The sequence below is a fragment of the Rhinolophus hipposideros genome, assembly GCF_964194185.1.
Source record: "Rhinolophus hipposideros genome assembly, chromosome: 8".
Classification (NCBI taxonomy): Eukaryota; Metazoa; Chordata; class Mammalia; order Chiroptera; family Rhinolophidae; genus Rhinolophus; species Rhinolophus hipposideros.
The window spans coordinates 28347660-28361038 of NC_138054.1; positions in this window are offsets into that span (position 1 = coordinate 28347660).

Consider the following 13379-nt stretch of genomic DNA (forward strand, 5'->3'; position numbering starts at 1 on the left):
TGGGATATGAAACTTAAAAGCTTCTGCACAGCAAAAGAAACTATCGACAAAATAAAGAGGCAACCAACTGAATGGGAGAAGATTTTTGCAAACAGTGCCTCCCATAAAGGGCTAATATCCAAAATATACAAGGAACTCATGAAACTCAACAACAAAAAAACAAACAAACCAATTGAAAATGGACAGAGGACCTGAAGAGACACTTCTCCAAAGAGGACATACAAATGGGAAATAGACATATGAAAAAATGCTCAACATCACTAATCATCAGAGAAATGCAAATGAAAACCACAATGAGATATCACCTCACCCCATTCAGAATGGCTATGATCAACAAGACAAGTAGTAACAAGTGTTGGAGAGGCTGTGGAGAAAAAGGAACCCTTATACACTGTTGGTGGGAATGCAGACTGGTGCAGCCATTATGGAAAGCAGTGTGGAGGTTCCTCAAAAATTATGAATAGAATTACCATATGATCCAGCAATCGCTCTCCTGGGTATCTACCCAAAAAATCTGAAGACATTTATCCATAAAGACACGTGTGCTCCAATGTTCATTGCAGCTTTGTTTACGGTGGCCAAGACATGGAAGAACCCAAAATGTCCTTTGATAGATGAATGGATAAAGAAGTTGTGGTATATATACACCATGAAATACTATTCGGCGGTAAGAAAAGACGATATAGGAACATTTGTGACAACACGGATGGATCTTGAGAGTTTAATGCTAAGTAAAATAAGTCAGACAGAAAAAGCAGAGAACCATATGATTTCACTGACATGTGGTATATAAACCAAAAACAACAAAAGAACAAGACAAACAAATGAGAAACAAATAGACACAGACAATAGTTTAGTGGTTACCAGAGGGTAAGGGAGGTGGGGGGAGGGAGATGAGGGTAAGGGGGATGAAATATATGGTGATGGAAGGAGAACTGATTCTGGGTGGTGAACACACAGTGGAATTTATGGATGATGTAATGCAGAGTTGTACACCTGAAATCTATGTAATTTTGATAACAATTGTCACCCCAATAAATTAAAAAAATAATTCCTTCCGGTTCCCACTATCTGAAGGATAAACTAAAGAGTTCTCTGATGTGGGTGGCACAGACAGGGCACCTGCAAGCTGATCGACCGTGTCTTTCCATCTTCGCCACCTATTACAATGGCTCCTGGTCTTTCCCTGCTCCTAAGCCTTCCAAAGACACCATGTTATCTTTCAGGCCTCTGTGCCCACCCCAAACACTGTTTTCCTCTAGTCCTCTCATTTCTGCATGTGGGTCACCTGCATCCTCTCAGCTCAGCTTCACCTCTTGAAGCTTTTCTTATCATCAGGTGAATCTCACCGCATCTTCGTTGTGCTCATGTGTGATGTGAACAGACTTCTAGGTGAGCTCCTGGGACATATTATAGCCATGAAATATTTGGCTCTTTTCCTATTAGATCACGAAATGTTTAAACACAGAGAATGTTCATTTTTTTTTTCATTATTTTTTTTTAATTAATTTTATTGGGGTGACAATTGTTAGTAAATTTACATAGATTTCAGGTGTACAATTCTGTATTACATCGTCTATAAATCCCATTGTGTGTTCACCACCCAGAGTCAGTTCTCCTTCCATCACCATATATTTGATCCCCTTTACCCTCATCACCCACCCCCCACCCCCTTACCCTCTGGTAACCACTAAATTATTGTCTGTGTCTATGAGTTTTTGTTTCTCATTTGTTTATCTTGTTCTTTTTGGTTTATATACCACATATCAGTGAAATCATAGGGTTCTCTGCTTTTTCTGTCTGACTTGTTTCACTTAGCATTATTCTCTCGAGATCCATCCATGTTGTCACAAATGTTCCTATATCATCTTTCCTTAACGCCGAATAGTATTCCATTGTGTATATGTACCACAACTTCTTTATCCATTCATCTATCGAAGGACATTTTGGTTGTTTCCATGTCTTGGCCACCGTAAACAAAGCTGCAATGAACATTGGCGTACACGTGTCTCTATAGAGAAATGCTTTTATATTTTTGGGGTAGATACCCAGGAGAGCGATTGCTGGGTCATATGGTAATTCTGAGAATGTTCATTTTTGATCCTTCAGCACCTAGAACAGTGTCTGGTACCTGCAATGTACCAGCACCTAGAACAGTGTCTGGTACCTCAGAAAATGCTGGTTGGTGGAGAAGGCACTTTCCAGAGTACTGCATTCATATTCTTGCTACACCACTTAGCTCGCTGCTCAAGGTAACTGCTTACCTATGACTCCCTGGGATGCTCCAGCTCCTTGAGGGCAAAGGTACAGGCTTATTGCATGTGAGACAATGTCTAGCTTATTCTAGGTGTTAAATAAGTGTTGACTTTAAGAAAATGTGCAAAATTCTATATTATTTTTTTATTATCCAGAACTCAGTGATCATGATACTGGCCAATTATTAAAGTACGGGCATAGAGCTAGGTGTGTTATATACATCACACCACTCCTCATCACAGCAGTCCTTTAGATGGGAACACCCAACCATTTTATAGATTAGGAAGCTATGACTCAAGGAGCTAAGTGATTTGCTCCAACACGCACATCAAGTGGCGGAGATGGGATGGATGGAAACTGTGGCTTGAATCCCAAGTCTTGGATCTCATAGTATGTGGCCTCCTGGATTAAGATGTTATGAGGCAGCAAGAGTTTTGGCCTAGTCCCCCTGTATATCCAATTACCTGTCAACATTTTAATCAGAAAAAAAGAAACAAGCCATGCTTCCCTAACTCCATCCAGTTTTCATCACAGCCCTCCCTCCCTAAATGTTCCACAATACAGCTAACCATCACTTGGCTGACTGCCTATGTTATTTCATTGCCTTTTCATTTTACTTTCTTGCTATAAAACCTTGGCTTATATCATAGAGCCCTTGAAAATAGCTATGACTTGTGGCTAAGGATGCAGGTAAACATTTAAGAGTACAGATGGTCTTTACCTTGATAAGAACCAGGACTGGGGATAAACTGTGAGAAGAAATTTGCACATTAGTCAGCACAGAATTGGGAGTGGTGCCAGCATTAGAATACTTAACATTTTAGTACTTTCTGGAAAGTTGCCAAAATATGTATGTCTTTAAAATAAATAGAGGCCAGAGAGTTTATATTAACTTTTCTAAGGTCATATATCAGGTAAATATATAGTAAGGATTTGAATTCTCTTTGGATTCCAGGGCCTGTGCTGGAAACACAGGTCAGGTCTTAATTGTGTTAGGTTTTGAAAGGCAGGCTGAGGCCTATAGACTGTATTAAGAAGACAGTGGTTGGCATAAAAACAGACATATAGATCAATGGAACAGAATAGAGAGCCCAGAAATATACCTGTGTTTACATCTATATGGTCAATTAACATGTAACAAAGAAACCAAGAATATACAGGAATGTACTCCATATACAATGGAATAAAGATACTCTCTTCAGTAAATGGCACTGAGAAAACTAAACATATACATACAAAAAAAAAAAAAAGAAACTGGGTCATTTTCTTACACCATATACAAAAATAAAATCAAAATGAACTAAAGACTTAAATGTAAGACTCAAAACCATAAAACTCCTAGAAGAAAACATAGGAAGTAAACTGTCTGACATTGCTATTAGTAACATTTTTTTTTTTTTTTGGCTATGTCTCCTTGGCCAAGAAAAACAAAGGAGGATAAAAAACCCCACAAAAACAAATGGGACCACATCAAACTAAAATGTTTTCGCTCAGCAAAGCAAACCATCACCAAAATGAAAAGACAACCTACTGAGTGGGAGAATATATTCACCAATGATACATCTGATAAGGGGTTAATAGCCAAAATTTATAAAGAACTCATACAACTCAACACCAATAAATAAATAAAAATAAACAATCCAATTAAAAAAAGGACAGAGGACCTGAATAGACATTTCTCCAAAGAGGAAACACACATGGCCAATAGACATATGAAAAGATGCTCAATGTCACTAATCATCAGAGAAATGCAAAGTAAAACCACAATGAGATATCACCTCACTCCTGTCAGTTATCATAAAAAAATCAACAAAAAACAAGTGCTGGCCAGGATGTGGAGAAAAGGGAACCCTCATGCACTATTGGTGGATTGCAAATGAGTATAGCCACTATGGAAAATACTATTTTCCTCAAAAAAATTAGAAATAGAGCTACCTTATGACCCAACAATCCTACTGTTGGGGATTTCTTCCTACTGAAGAAATCCAAAACACTAATTTGAAAAGATACTCGTATATGCACCCCTATATTCATTTCAGTGCTATTTACAACAGCCAAAATATGGAAGCAACCTAAGTACCCATCAATAGACGATTGGATAAAGAAGAGGTGGTACATATATACAATGGAGTATTACTTAGCCATAAAAACGAATGACAACATGGATGGACTTAGAGGGTATTATGCTAAGTGAAATAAGTCAGACAGAGAAAGACAAATACCCTATAATTTCACTTATATATGGAATCTAAAAATGAACAAACAAACAAACAAACAAAACAATACCACACAAAAAAAACACAAAAAACCCCACAAAAAATAAATGAACAAACAAAACAGAAACAACTCATAGATACACGAGAACACACTGATGGTTGTCAAATGGGAGGGAAGTTGGAGGACAGGGTGAAAAAGGGGAAGAGATTAAGAAGTCAAAATTGGCATTTACAAAATAGTCATGAGCGTGTAAAGTACAGCATAGGGAATATAGTCAATAATATTGTAATAAATATGTATGGTGGCGGGGGGTTACTAGACTTATGGGGGGATCACTACCTAACTTATATAAATGTCTAATCACTATGCTGTACACCTGTACACCTGTAGCTAATATAATGTTGAATATTAACTGTAGTTGAAAAATAAAGAAAAAGTTAAAAAAAAAGAGAAGGCAGTAGTAAGGTTTTTGAGCAGAGGGGTAATAAGATCAGAGTTATACTTTGGAGAAGTAATCTAACAATGGAGAAGAGGAGAGAGGAGGATGGAGGCATGAGAGGTTTGTGGGGAAATCTTTTAGGATAGCAGGCTGTTGCTTTCACAATACTTATGCTTAGATGACGTTTCCTCTCAGACATATCTCTTAACCTTGAGATGACAGCAAAGCAGAAAAGTGCAGAAGACACATGGCAGCGAGAGGTAGAGAAGTGCTAACTAGAGGTAGATGTCTGGGGGTTGCCATAGAAAAGCTGCAGACATAGCCCTGAAAGTAAATGAGGTCACGAAGAGCTCAGGTGAGGACATAGAGGGACAGAGGGTGGAGGATTAAACTGGGAGATTTGGCATATTCAGAGGGAAGGAAACAGGTGGAGAATTTTCAAGAAGGCAGAAGGACTAGTCAGAGAGGTGCAGGTCAGAGCAACAGACTGATTAGCAGCTTAACAGCAGACACTAGAATTCCCCTGGTGAGATGGAAGTGTGCTGAGAAAAACTGGTAAGCTATCAGGGTGAAAGTGGTGAGAGCGAGGAGGTAAAGAACAGGAGACCAAGAACCAAGAGAGAAAGTGAAACTGCCCTGCACTGGACGTGAGGAATTTAAGATTGGGGTTATGGAGCAGAGCAAAGACGGGGGCAAGAATAACTCAGTGAACAGGCTAAAGAGTTTGTACCACGTGGGGCTTTAAACTAACTTGCATGGCTCTCGTGTATGCTCTGTCTCTCCAAACCTTCATTAAAGTCTCTAAAATTCATAAAAACCTGGTGTGAGTGCTGGGGGAAAACAAAGCACAGGGTAAACTTGTCTTTCACGTATAGAGGAAGGGCTGAACACGTGGAATGGTGAGGTAATGAGTGGAAGACATTTTATAGAAACAGAGGTTCAGAACCAGTGAAAACATGAAAACACCAGAAACTGTGAAAGCTTGGGGAGGGTACTGGACTTCCAAAGGGCTTTGAATGGGGTGTACAGCCAATGGCATGTAAGTTTTAAGAGACATTCAGACTCCAGCTGACCTTTGTGGTACAACCTTAGGATGGAAGACGTACTATTAAGTCATTATTCTTTCTGAATGAGCTAACTATGTTGGTGGATTTCATAAGAGTGAACTTGAGGGAGGGAGCCCTCAGTGAATCGGTTTGAAAATTTACTAGACTGGAAGGAGAACACAGATCTTCATGTAGCATCACATAGACTCAGTTCACATGAGCTGTAACAGGGCAGGCTGCCTAGCTGCGAGTCATTCATTTAAATTGTCTGCGGGAGAACATCTCTGGGACTTTTTGGGTCCCTTTGCTTGTGAGTAATTGTTTCCTAGAAAACTTTTTCTAACCCCCAAGTGCGCTTCCTGATCTAGAAAGATGGGGCCTATCAGAGAAGGCTGAAAAGCAAGGGGTGGGAGGTTTCAGAGACCTATTCTTACTGCCTGTCCTCGAGTTGCTCTCAGGGTTTGTCAGGCTGGGGTGGGGTCAGGGAGCTAGAGCCCTGGGCAAACTCCTGAACCTGGATGAGAATGGAAGCTGAGGAGCTTGGCTAAGGCACCGCTCAGGTCTCTTTATTTTTCACCACAGACACTGATGCGAGTTTTCCTCTTATTAATTTGTATAAATCACAGACCAGGAGTGTATGGTGTGTGCATGTATGTATACACATGCGTCTCTATGCAACTTAGGAAATTTTGGCTGACATTCGAGAAGCATATGATAGTCAAATAAAATTTGTGTGAGAACCTAGTTTAAACCCTGTCAAAAAGTTGATTTTTAAAATGTGATTCAGTAAAATGAAATGGCGGCTTTCTTCCAGTAATTTCATAATAGAAGTTCTGTCAGACTCTCCCAGTTTGCCCAAAGAAATTAGCAACAAAGGAAAGAGGTGAAGAAAACACTAGCTTCCTCAATTTTCTGGTTGTCTACAACAATCACTGGACATGCTGAAAGATTGTGTGAAATTTATAAGTGTTACTTGGCCTCTGTGGATCCTGTATTTCTTATCTACAATTGCGAGTAAATATTAAAGAGTCAGAGAGAGAAAGAGAAGCTGTCCAATGGTGGAAGAGGTTGGTGTGGATAGTGTGACAGATTGTATTTTTCACAGATGGACACATTTCCTGTTCTGCACATTCTTCTTATAATGGAACATTGACACACCTCCCATTGAAAGGTGAGATCTGTGTCCCTTCTCTCCAGCCCCTACCTTGGGCAAGATTTATGCTTCAACAAATAGAGTATGGCAGAAGTGATGTATCTGACTTCCAAGGTCAGCTCATGAAAGGTGATGTAGCGTTCTCTCTGTCTGTAGGAATAGCTGCTTTGGAGCCCTAAGTTATCATGTAAGATCTCTGACTATCCTGAAGCTGCCATGCTTTGAGGAAGCCCAGGCTGTAAGAAGAGGCCCAACTGAGGTTCCAGCTGACAACCAGAATCAAATGCCAGACATGGGAGTGAAGAGGCCTCCAAATGGTTCTAGCTCCCAGCCACTGAGTATTTTCAATGAGGTCCCATTGTGGAGAAGAGATGATAAGCAGTGTTCAGCCCAAATTTCTCACCCACAGAATCTGGGAGTGTAATAAAATAGTTGTTTCACTCTACTAAGTTTCGGGGTGTTTTTTCTTTTTTCTTTTTACATGGCACTGGCAATTGGAACAGATATAAGACCAGGACCAGGATACTAGACCCCTTTCTAGTCCCCAAGTCCTCCTGAGCTACTTTGTTGGAGAATTAGAGTTCTTTGGGGCACTATTTCAGAACCTCTGGACTAGCCAATCTTCAAGAGCTCTAAATTCAATGTTTCAAATAGATGTGGCACGTAATAGCTTCATCTAAAAGGAGAAGTATGTTGCCCAGTGTTATGCATTGAATTATGTCCCCCCAAAAGATGTTGAAGTCCTAAGCCCCAGTACCTGTGAGTGTGACCTTTTTTGGAAATAGGGTCTTTGAAGATTATCAGATTAAGATGAGGTCATTAAGGTGAGCCCTAATCCAATATGAGTGTATCTTTATAAAAGGGGAAATTTGGATGAAGAGATAGACACATATAGGGAGGAGGCCATACAAACATGAAGACAGAGATCTGGGGTGAGGCAACTGCAAGCCAAGGATCACCAAAGATTGCCAGTAGTTCACCAAAAGGTAGGAGAGAAACTTGGAACAGATTCTCCCTCACAGACCTCAGATGAACCAGCCCTGCTGACACCTTCACCTAGAATTGTGAGACAATACATTTCTGTTTGTTCTCTTTGTAATCCACCCAGTGTGTGGCACTGTTATAGCAGCGCTAGGAAAATAATACATCCAGGAACCCGTATGAACAAGGATGATGGCCCTTCACAGTTCCAAGGCCCTCAGCTAATAGAGTTAGGCCTCTTGATTTATTCAGCAATATTTTTTCAGAGTCCATGTTGTATAAGTCACAATGGGAAGCACTCTAGGGAGATACAAAGATAAATCAGACTTGGTTTCTGCACTCATTGGGCCTCCAACTCCGGAAGGAGAGATATGATAGTTCCTAAAATAACCATAGTACAAGTGGTAAGTGCCCTAAATACAGAGGGAGGTAGAAAGTGTTAGAGAAATTCTAAATAAGTCTTAGACTCTTTAAAAAAAAAAAAGTCCAAGAATCTTAATATAAGTAGAGCCAAAATTAGATTTGGATGGACAGAACTGAAGAGAGAAGGGGCAGGTCTATGAATATCTAATACTCTGTGGGTTCCTGTCTAATCAATTCAAGTAACACGGAGAAAGTATAACTCCTTTATTGCCAGGCCAATTTAAAGCATTACAGAGTCCCATGTAAAATATATTTTTTTTACTCCCTGTACATATAAGAAAAAATATTTATGATTCTAAACATTTTAAAACGAGCCAGAATACCACTCTTACAATAGTTTACTATGCTGTAGTCAGTGTTACTAGAATGTCATTATCAGCGTTTACCTAAGGTTCGGAGACATTTTTATGCAAGTTCTCGATCAGATTCATAATTAAAGCACTTAATAATTACTAGCAGTTTCTTTATTTTTAAAAAAATTAAACATATTTTAGCAGTTTTATATTTAGTTAGGAAAGCTATCTGAAAATAATTGTCTAGTTGTTTTGCCTACTTGAGATTTGATTATTTTAACATTGTTGTTGGTAAAATTTGAAGGGCAACAAATCAGCTTGAATTTTAGAAAGTGAATTGAACGTCCTTTATCAGGAGGTTCCCTGTTAAGTGTAGGGGTCCAGAATGAGTTTTCCCAGAATGTACTACCCTGGTATGCAGATTATTTCAAGCTGAAAACAATTAAAGACCAACAAACTAAAGAAGAGATTTTTTTTCTCTCTCCCTTACCTGCCTAAGAAATTCAGATAGAAAAATCTGCTTTAGGAAGGGAGGCTTAGCATATTCACTTTAGCCATATATGAATTAAATGTGGCAGACAGGTAGAAACCAAGCAAAGTCCGTTTGTTAGGTTCCCCTCTGTATCCCATTGTTTCTAGGTGGCCAAGCAAGAACTGACCATGTTTGCACTTTCTCAATTACCTGTGAATTGCCTGCTTTTCCTTTGAAATCTCAGAGCCCTGCCTTCCTGTCCTTAGTCCAGAATGGTATATGAGCTTCAATGGGCCAATAGGTTCTAGGGTCTCATATTCTTATGGAACCCCCTTATGTACACATGTAATAAATTTGGTCATTTCCTTCTGTTAATCTGTCTCAGGTTAATTTATTAGTTCAACCAGAAGAACTTAGAAGGGTAGAATAAAAATTATTTCTCCAATGCCACATAAGCAAGTAGCACTTCCATTTCCTCTCTCCTGTCAACAAACAAAAGTCTTATGTAATATAAATCAGGTATTTAATCCCAATTAAATACCAATTCAGTTTCTTTGAGAGGTTTTCCAGACTTAACAAAATATTTATGTAGCTAAATGTTTAGACTGAGTAGGTCTGATTGAAGCTCAATCTCTAGTTTTCAATTTCATAAGTGTGAACTCATTTTAAATCCTTCCTCATAAAGGCTGTCAACATCCTGCCTTTGTTTCTGGATGCACAGAACAACTAAATCTGTTAGCGTCCTGATATTGTTAAAGCTCAAAATGTGACTACCCAGAAAGTCTGAGTCACACCACCAGAAGCTAGAACCTGGGGAGAGTTAAGAAAAAAATCCTTCATTGCAGCTTTGTTTACGGTGGCCAAGACATGGAAACAACCAAATTGTCCTTCAATAGATGAATGGATAAAGAAGTTGTGGTATATATACACAATGGAATACTATTCGGCGTTAAGGAAAGATGATATAGGAGCATTTGTGACAACATGGATGGATCTTGAGAGTATGATGCTAAGTGAAATAAGTCAGACAGACAAAGCAGAGAACCCTATGATTTCACTGATATGTGGTATATAAACCAAAAAGAACAAGACAAACAAATGAGAAAGAAAAACTCATAGACACAGACAATAATTTAGTGGTTACCAGAGGGTAAGGGGGTGGGGGGTGGGTGATGAGGGTAAGGGGGATCAAATATATGGTGATGGAAAAAGAACTGACTCTGGGTGGTGAACACACAATGGGATTTATAGACGATGTAATACAGAATTGTACACCTGAAATCTATGTACATTTACTAACAATTGTCACCCCAATAAATTAAAAAAAAAAATCCTGAATAAGTAGTAAGTCCTGAATAAATGTCAGCGTAGTGCAGGGACTCTGGTCCCACACTGGGTGGGTGGACACAGGATATGGTGAGGCCAAAAAGGAACAACAACGGAGCCATAGATAGGGGAGTCATACCATTATATTCTCACTGGCGGCTGGGCTGGAGACACAAAAGCAAACATCTGCCAGTACCCCAACGAGGGGTCTTCCTGCACCCCAGTCTCGTTGGTGGCCGGGTGAAATGCAGGAAGTAGGATCAACACGATCTGCAATCCATAATCCGCTTGCTAACCGCACTTGCTAACTACAATCCGCACTTGCTAGCGTAGCCATGGCAGTTATATCAGTGGCTAACGGCTAACTGGTTACAGCTGATGGCCAACTAGCCACAGCTGATGGCCAACTAGTCACAGCTGATGGCCATCTACTACCCGAACCAGCACCTTTCCACGTGAGGCCGAGAGCCTGGAAACTGCTTTCTGGGACTCTGTCCCTACAGACAGAATAAATTTTTCTTTAACATCACTTAGAGATTATTGATGTACATGGCCTTTCAGGTTTTTGTTGAGATTGTGTCATGCAGGGTCTCTGGTCTCACTCCCCACATAGGAACGCAGGATATGGCTAGGCCAAAAAGGAACACCCACGGAGCCATAGGTAGGGGAGTCATACCACTATATTCTTGCTGGCGGCTGGGTTGGAGACACAGGAGGCAGGAGCCACACAGTGTGCGATCTGCCACCTGCTTCTCTGCCAACTAACTAACCAACCAACTGTAACTGTAACTACGGCAGTTATATTAGTGGTTAATGGCGAACTGGTTACAGCTGATGGCCAGCTAGTCCTTGCTGATGGCCATCTACTACCCGAGCCGGCACATTTCCACGTGAGGCCGAGAGCCTGGAAACTGCTCTCTGGGACTGTCCCCACAGGTTGCCTACACCATAAAGTAGTTTTCAGAAAGCAATTTAAATCACTAAGAAATATAACTTATACATACATTGCAATAGGCACAAATGAAACTCATTCACTATTTCATAAATTTGTGAGCATTTATTCCTCATATCTACAACGAATATACCTCCATGTTTTTGCATGTTTTTAATTATTGTTAGATCACATCAGCCTGAGATGTTTAAAGCTGTCCAAATGTTACTTTGAATATTATTTTAACAAAATTACTCCACACTGGGTATGTGAAATTATAAGGGAATCCCAAGAATCTTTGCAATTCAAATTGAAGAATGTTATAATTTTTTTTTACACCAAAATTACTGCTGGGAAGTTGACTTTTTTTTCCTTAAAACTATGGAGGAGATATAAAATTAAAAACTTTTAATTTGCCTCTTTTGTGTCACTTTCCCCAAGATCTGTATTACCTCAGATTACTAACAGGAATTGAATTAAACACTTTTTTAATGATGATGTCTAGAGTAGCTTGGTGTGAAATAAAATTAGTTCCCTAAAGGATTAAAGAAATAAACTGAAAAGAAAGTCCATCTTCTACTTGTTCCCAAACTTTATAACAGAAGAATCCATGACTCAAAATGATCAGAATGGCCCTTTGTTTAGATAATACCATTGCCTAATGTTGTGTCTTTTATGCAAAATATTCAAACTTTGAAAATACTCCAACACTTACGGTATGCCTGATCATATAAATGTTTACTTGCACCACAATTTGTTCAAATATGTTTAAATATGAAATCTAAAATATATTCAAAGATTTACACAAAAATTGCATCTTATGAACAGCTTTTCACTTTTTTTCTACCTGGGTATTTAGGATGACATTTAAATTGTGATAGGGCTATGTAAGTACTCCACTGAGTCTACAACTGACTTTAGTGACTTTCTTCTCCATGTACTTTTCTACCCACACCAAAATGCTTATTTTAGTCCTTGCTAGCCAACAATAATAAACAACTGAATCAACGTATTCAATTTCAGTATTTATCTCAGTATTCTGCAATAAATGAAAGGACTGAAAGATGGAACAGTGAAAGGTGACAGTGGACAGAGTCTTATGTGCAAATTGCACTGAAATCACCAGATTTCTCTAATCTATTGCATTTCTCAGCTTTTGTCTCCAAAATTTCTCCAGAGCTCTCCCTCAGTCCCTTCTAAGTTGCTGATACACACATTTGCAGGGCTGCTCACCATACTCATAATCCTTTATCTCAGTAGGTCTTCAAAGGACTATCAGTTAATTATTAGTAAGATAACTGAGCTGTAAATGACTATTGAAAATTATGTAAAATCACAATTTAGCTTTAAGTTACCAATCACAATTTTCTTATACATACATGATAGGGTAGGTAGAAGATAGAAATGAGCAGGAGAAATTTAGCCCCGGTTAAAAAGCCCCTTGCTGCAGCTCCTACCTGGGTCAAGCTGCCTGTCAGCTGCCCAGCAGGCCTCCAGGCTTACACATACCTCTAGATCAAAGAGATAAGTTGTTAACCCTCAGAGAAAAGGGGAGATACATCCTGTTTGTCAGGATCATCAGCCCAACAGGATTCCAGGTTTTTACACACCCTTAAGGGTTGTGTTTACATATCCCCCCAAATCAAGGGGATGTGTTTACCCAAGCCCTTAAATCCAAAGGGTATGTTTACTCATGCCCCTTAATCAAAGAAATACATTGCTAAGCGCCAAAGGACCAGGCACCTGGGGAGGGGGGAGAGATAAGACAAGGGATGGGAAAGGCAGTTCTACCCATAGAAATAAAAGCCTTCATGCAATGTAAGGCGAAGCTGTTTCCCTCTC